Source organism: Eleginops maclovinus, chromosome 2 (genome assembly GCF_036324505.1).
Source record: "Eleginops maclovinus isolate JMC-PN-2008 ecotype Puerto Natales chromosome 2, JC_Emac_rtc_rv5, whole genome shotgun sequence".
NCBI classification, from domain to species: domain Eukaryota; kingdom Metazoa; phylum Chordata; class Actinopteri; order Perciformes; family Eleginopidae; genus Eleginops; species Eleginops maclovinus.
The window spans coordinates 21,588,439-21,594,587 of NC_086350.1; positions in this window are offsets into that span (position 1 = coordinate 21,588,439).

The window sequence follows — 6,149 nt, forward strand, 5'->3', positions numbered from 1 at the left end:
ATTTTCTGTCCTGTCAGATGCCCACTGTCCATTGTAAAGACACACTGGCTTTGGGATGACTTCATCCAAACCCAGTTTTACTTGTTTTAACTTAATCAGCATGGCACCAGTACTGGCCCCTGCATGTCTGTCATCCATCTTTCCCTTCTTGCCTTTTCCCATCTGCTTTTGCCTGTCTTCATTCATTCATCATTCATCTGGCCACACTCAGCTTCCTCTCCCTCCATCATCCATCCAGCGCTTGCTATAATAAATGTCTATATCATCTTTCTTGTTCATTATTTCCCTTTACTTGTGTTTTCTCTTTCAAGCCACTGGTTAGAAAAAGATGGAGAATTTTTATGAAAATATTTGAAAAAAACCCCCACACATTTTAGTTAGAGAGTGAGGAACATGTCTGTGTTAAAAAATTAAAAAATAATAACATCAATTGCAAAATGAAGGATTTTGTAACAGAAGATGCATTAACGTTTGAAAAGTCCTTAACAATTGAGAATGTTGGATGAGATGAATCTAACTAAGGCTTAAATATATATTTTTGGCAATGAAAATGTCTGTTTGTGTGTGTTTCCGTGTGTGTGTTGTCTTTTTGACTCATTACACTGAAATAGATAGACGTGTAAACAGGTATAGATGCATCTTAATTTTGTGTTTTTTTATCAAACACGCATATTTAATTATCTGATTTCCTTCTTGAGAAAGGTAAATATATTTGTATTGTGAATTTTGAATTAAATGTGGGAGGCTGAAAAAGTCAGTGGAGATAGAAAAAAATGCACGGAAAGGAGTGGAGGTAAAGGAAGAGAGGAAATGAACGCGAAAGGGTGAAACGAGGGATAATAAACAAAGGGGGAACAAAAGGGGGAGGTAGAGAAAGGGAGAGAAAGAAAGAGCTGTCTGTGGGTTGAAAAGACGTGGGCTGTTATTTTATTTCCTCTGTGGGTACACAACAACAGCGCTGTCTGTCTGAGCTGCTGACACAGCAGAAGTACAAGGAGACAATTTGCACACACACAGCTGCATACATGCACGCACCCACACATACTGTAAAAAACACTGGCAGTCACTGTATTCACCTGTGATGAGACAACTTATGTGTCTTTTTTGTCAGCATTCAGGCAGTCACACACGTCTTCATCACTTAAGGTGTGTATTAATATGTTGTATAACTCATCTAAAATATGTTTAAACTCTTCCACTGACATTGACTCTAGTGTGTGTGTGATTTGTGTGTGTGTGTGTGTGTGTGTGTGTGTGTGATTTGTGTGTGTGTGTGTGTGTGTGTGTGTGTGTGTGTGTGTGTGTGCATGTGGTGTGTGTGTGTGTCCCTGGAGCCTTGCAGTGATCTGGGTTTAATTTGACCAGTCAGCGGTCGAAGCCAGGGCCTCAGCAAATATATGTGAGTGTGTGTGTGTGTGTGTGTGTGTGTGTGTGTGGGCTGACCTTAGTGTTGAGTTGAGGCAGAGATCAATGCCGAAGCAAACAGAAAGGTTGAGACAGGCTCACCACTCTCTAACGCTCACTCCACCGTCAGTCTGTAGCTCTCCTCTCACCCATCCCTTCTTTCTCTGTGCGATATTAGGTGTGGTGTGTGTGTGTGTGTGTGTGTACTTGTAGGTGTACGGATAGGATCAGTAGAGAGGAAAGCTTGATTGATCGCAAGCTAATAACCAGAGTTGAGCCTCAGCCGCATACTGACCGATCGACAGAACAACAGGCTTCCAGCCAAAACAAAGTAAGGTTAGCTGTCCATCTCTCTCTCTCTCTCTCTCTCTCTCTCTCTCTCTCTCTCTCTCTCGCTCACACACACAAACACACACACACACACACACACACACACACACACACACACACACACACACTTCTGGCCTAGTGGTTTTGTTATCTTAAGAATCTGTTCTACACATTGTCCGGAGTTTCCCTTAAACACGAAGCACTCATCGGAAGATTGTCCATGTCGCAAGCGTTGGTTCAGACGAGAGACCCTAGGTGGAGCATACACGAGGCATGACATGACATGGTTTACTCCACTACCACGTAGTCGCTCTATAATCTGGCCATACATTTTCCTGCAATTTCTTGTCGTTTGTACGGGGATTTTACCATTGGCTCTTACAGAGAGAAGTTTTATGAACTTTAATGTTGTGTGTCTTCTTCACCCTCAGGTGTTTGTTTCTTCTAGTTTTGTTTGCAATAACTACACTGTAGCTAATGTGCATATGACAATAAAAACTCTAAACCTTGAACCTTTAACCTTCCGGTTCCCAAGCCAAGTCCCTATATGGACATCGCCACCACTGCCCACTACCAGCCTAGCTACCCTAGAGGAGGTTAGGAATTTTGCCATGTGTACACAGTATATCTCTTTGTCTGCTTGCCTCATTTGACGTTGTGGCTAAGGTTATCCCATTGCAAGATATTCTCTAGATTTAGGATTCAGTAAGTATCTGAAATTGGATTATGTGTGTGTGAGTGATAGAGATAAGAAGAGTTTGTGTTTTTTGTTGTGACCCACAAGACAATAGTTATATCCATCCTGTGGTTTTGAATTCATTACTAACAGGATCAGTATGGATCTTTATGTTCTCTGCAGGATTATGTATGGCTACGTTCTGCATGCTGTGTTTGTGAGTGTGATTGGTACAAGGTCACACTTCAGCATTTCTGTGCTGACACACACACACCTGTGGTGCGCTCTCTGATCATGTGATTAGCTCTCATGGCAACTGTCTCCAAGCACAGTGATTGATCAAAGAGTTACGTGACAGGAGGGGGAAGAACTTCACTTCCCGTCAATCTCTTTAATGCACACATACAGTACGGGCACAAACGAGGACAGGGTGGCACAACAGGCGTAAAGAAAACTATTTATTTGTATGTGTTTGTACTCAGAAGAAAAACAGTTTGTGTTATGTTTAAGTAATGCTAGGGGTTACAATCTAGGGATGGAAATGTTGATCTGTTTGTCAGTCGATCCACAACTCTGGTACAGAATAAAATATCTCAACAAATACTGAAGAAATTGTAAACCATTCAATACAGAGAAGGTCCATTGTCTTCAGTTGATCACTCATACTGATTTAAGTTGTCTCCTAAACGTTTGGCATTAAATTTGACTGCTTACCCAAACAGATGAACCATATTTCCACAACATCTAACCAACCTATCACTTGACCACATACACAATGTTCAAATTAAAGTACAGTTCAAACAGTTGAATGGGCCTGAAAAAAAAAAAACAAGTCAAAAAGGACATTAATATATAAAGAAGATGATCAGTAGCATAGCATTACCCCTCATTTTAAGAGTTGTGATGGATGGTTTCCTACTTAAATGCACCTCGGGATCGTAGTGTATTACTTCCCTGAAGTTATTATGTACACAAGCTTAAGCCCACAAAGTAAAAGAAGCCTGTTTCAGAGCGGGTGCCTCCACAGGACTTGAGCATTGAGTATATGTCACCTGCTTATTAGCAGGGCAAAACGCCTAACACAAAATAGGTGCAATTACAGAGGCTTAAAAATAAAATCCAGGTTGGGCTTGGTTCAGAAAGCCAGAGCCAATGTCTAGGTCTGTGTAGAAAGCTGTGTTGATTTAAAAAGGAGCCTTTCTCCAAACTTAAAAATGCGAGATGGATAACATGGAGGATATTTTTTCAGACTTTTTTTCACATACAAACTCCAGATACGTAAATTGTAACACAGTAAATTGCTTTTGGTACTATCAAAGCCATAGCAGTGTTACATTACATTTAATTTAGCTGACGCTTTTATCCAAAGTGACTTACAATGTGGCTATGCACAATTTATAAAGGTATGTAGGCCAAAGCCAATCCTTTACTTTACTTAGCATTTTTCAGCCTACAGCAAGTATTTTGTTAATTTTATGAAACATTTTCAAAGGGGAAGTAATGTGTTCTCCAAGAATTGAATTTAAGTTTCCTATAATCATACATTTAGCTTAAAGGATAGAGCAGACTTTATAATACAAAGACAATGAGTAAATCCTAACTGTTTTTGGAAGTATTTGTGGAAGAGCTGACTAATTTTAATTACATCATTACTGCAAACTACACTCCGCAGAGTTTTATTTACTGAAGAGACGAGGCTTGTGCGCACTTGAGATGAACTTTTAACTCCCAAAACATTCAGTCAACATCATTATAATTCCTGTTCATTTTGTGAATCAAAGTTAAACAAACTCACCAGTTAAGCAGGAGAATGATGCGTTTTCGTCTGTCATTCATCCCCAAATAATGTAGAAATTCACCACTGCCTTCCACAAAGTTGTATTAAAATAAGTCTGTGCATCACCTATTTGAAAATAGTTGTTCATAAGGACATATACTATATTTTTTTACTGTGTGCTTTGAAATGAATATTTTCTTTTCATCTGTGAAGTTATTGTAATATGACAGTTATATTGAAGTAAAAACATACCTGATATTGCAGACATGGATGTTTGTTTACATGTGTATTAACAGTATGGAAACGTTACCATGCTGAGAATCAGGAACACAATGTCATAATAGAAAACATTTTTCATAAGCCGCTTAAATGAAATACAAGTCACGCATGATTTATTAATGACAGGTGCATTCGAACACACACACTAACAATTAACAGTGTACACACTCACAAACACACACAGCACTACTAACGGAAAAACTTTGTCTGGAAACTGGATTACTGTATTCAGATGGATGAAGCGTATTGATTCAATGTTGTGGGTTGTGTGTGTCACTGTGTGTGTATTCCTGTGTGGCAGCTGATAAGCCACAATGCTTGAGGGCTACCTGATCTGAACTGCATGGCGACAATGTCCAACATAATGTGCACTTGTCCACATCACACACATACTGTAAAGGCAGACCAAGAGACATAGAATAGTCTGAAAAATATCAGAAAATTAGGTGAAATAAAACTTAATTTAGGCAATTAAAGCGGCACAGTTTCTCTGTTTCCTTTATGTTGTTACATCTCTCTTTTGAAGTTATAACACTTGTACTCTTTCATGGAGTTCATGCAGTATTTATCAAGCAGGCTCGTGTAAGAAATATGTTTATATTGCCCCCAAACTCTTTACTTTTTTACCTGTTACTACATACCAGGTGAAGAGTGATAGGACGAAAATGTCAGATTCCAATTTATCTGATAAGATTCAACTCATGTGCGATTGTCCTCAGAATAATCACTTCAACCTCAAAGCCCAGTTACAAAATATTCTAAAAGTTCACCATGACTATACTGTACACCAGACATGCAGTCCAGTGTATTCCTATATAAAGTTTAGTCTTAAAATTAAGTAAGAGTAAGAAAATGTTTTTCCTGTTTGTTTTTATATCATATCCAAATGATTATCTTTAGGCAAACAAAAGACACTTAAACACACATAACTTGTATGGAATATTTAAAAAAGTTGTAGAGCCTAACCAACCACTGATTCATCTATAAAATCATTTTAAGATTAACTGATGATGAAAATTATAGTAAATCGTCACCACAACAAATGGACTATTTTATGTTTTGAGAAATATTAAGAATAACTTAAAATAGTTTATTGAATTTTCCCGTTCCTGTGTGTCAAAAGTTAAGAATGTCTTACTGATAGTGTTGCAGAGTGATTCATAGAAGGAAAGAACGCAGGAAGGAACACTTCCAGTTTAACTTTAACTACACACCCTCGGATAGCACAGGCCCTGACTGAATCCAAGAGTCATCTTGTAAGAGTTATAACAGTGTGCCAGTGGGAGTCAAGCTCCAGGTGGATGGATAAAAAGGAGTGGCCTTTAATGTTCACGCTTTAACATGATAGGATCTTACCAAAAAATATGTGTTCACAAGTGATAAGTGACCTTTCCAATCTTATCTGTGAACTCCAGAATGGCAGTAACATGTGCTGAGTTATCAGTTTCAGTGGCTCTAATTCTTTTTCTCTGCTTCCATGGGACCTGCAGAGATAAATGTGTTGTGAGGCTACACCTGCATATGGTTTCTCACTGGACTTTGTTCCTATTAAGCCCCTGGGAAGTGTGCCGGGCGTTAAAGACAATTTCTGTACTGGCCAAACTGTGGTATTGCAACTTATGTGTCAGTTGCAATTGGGCCTAAAAATACTTTTTGCCATTGACTTACATTGGGAAAGAGGCT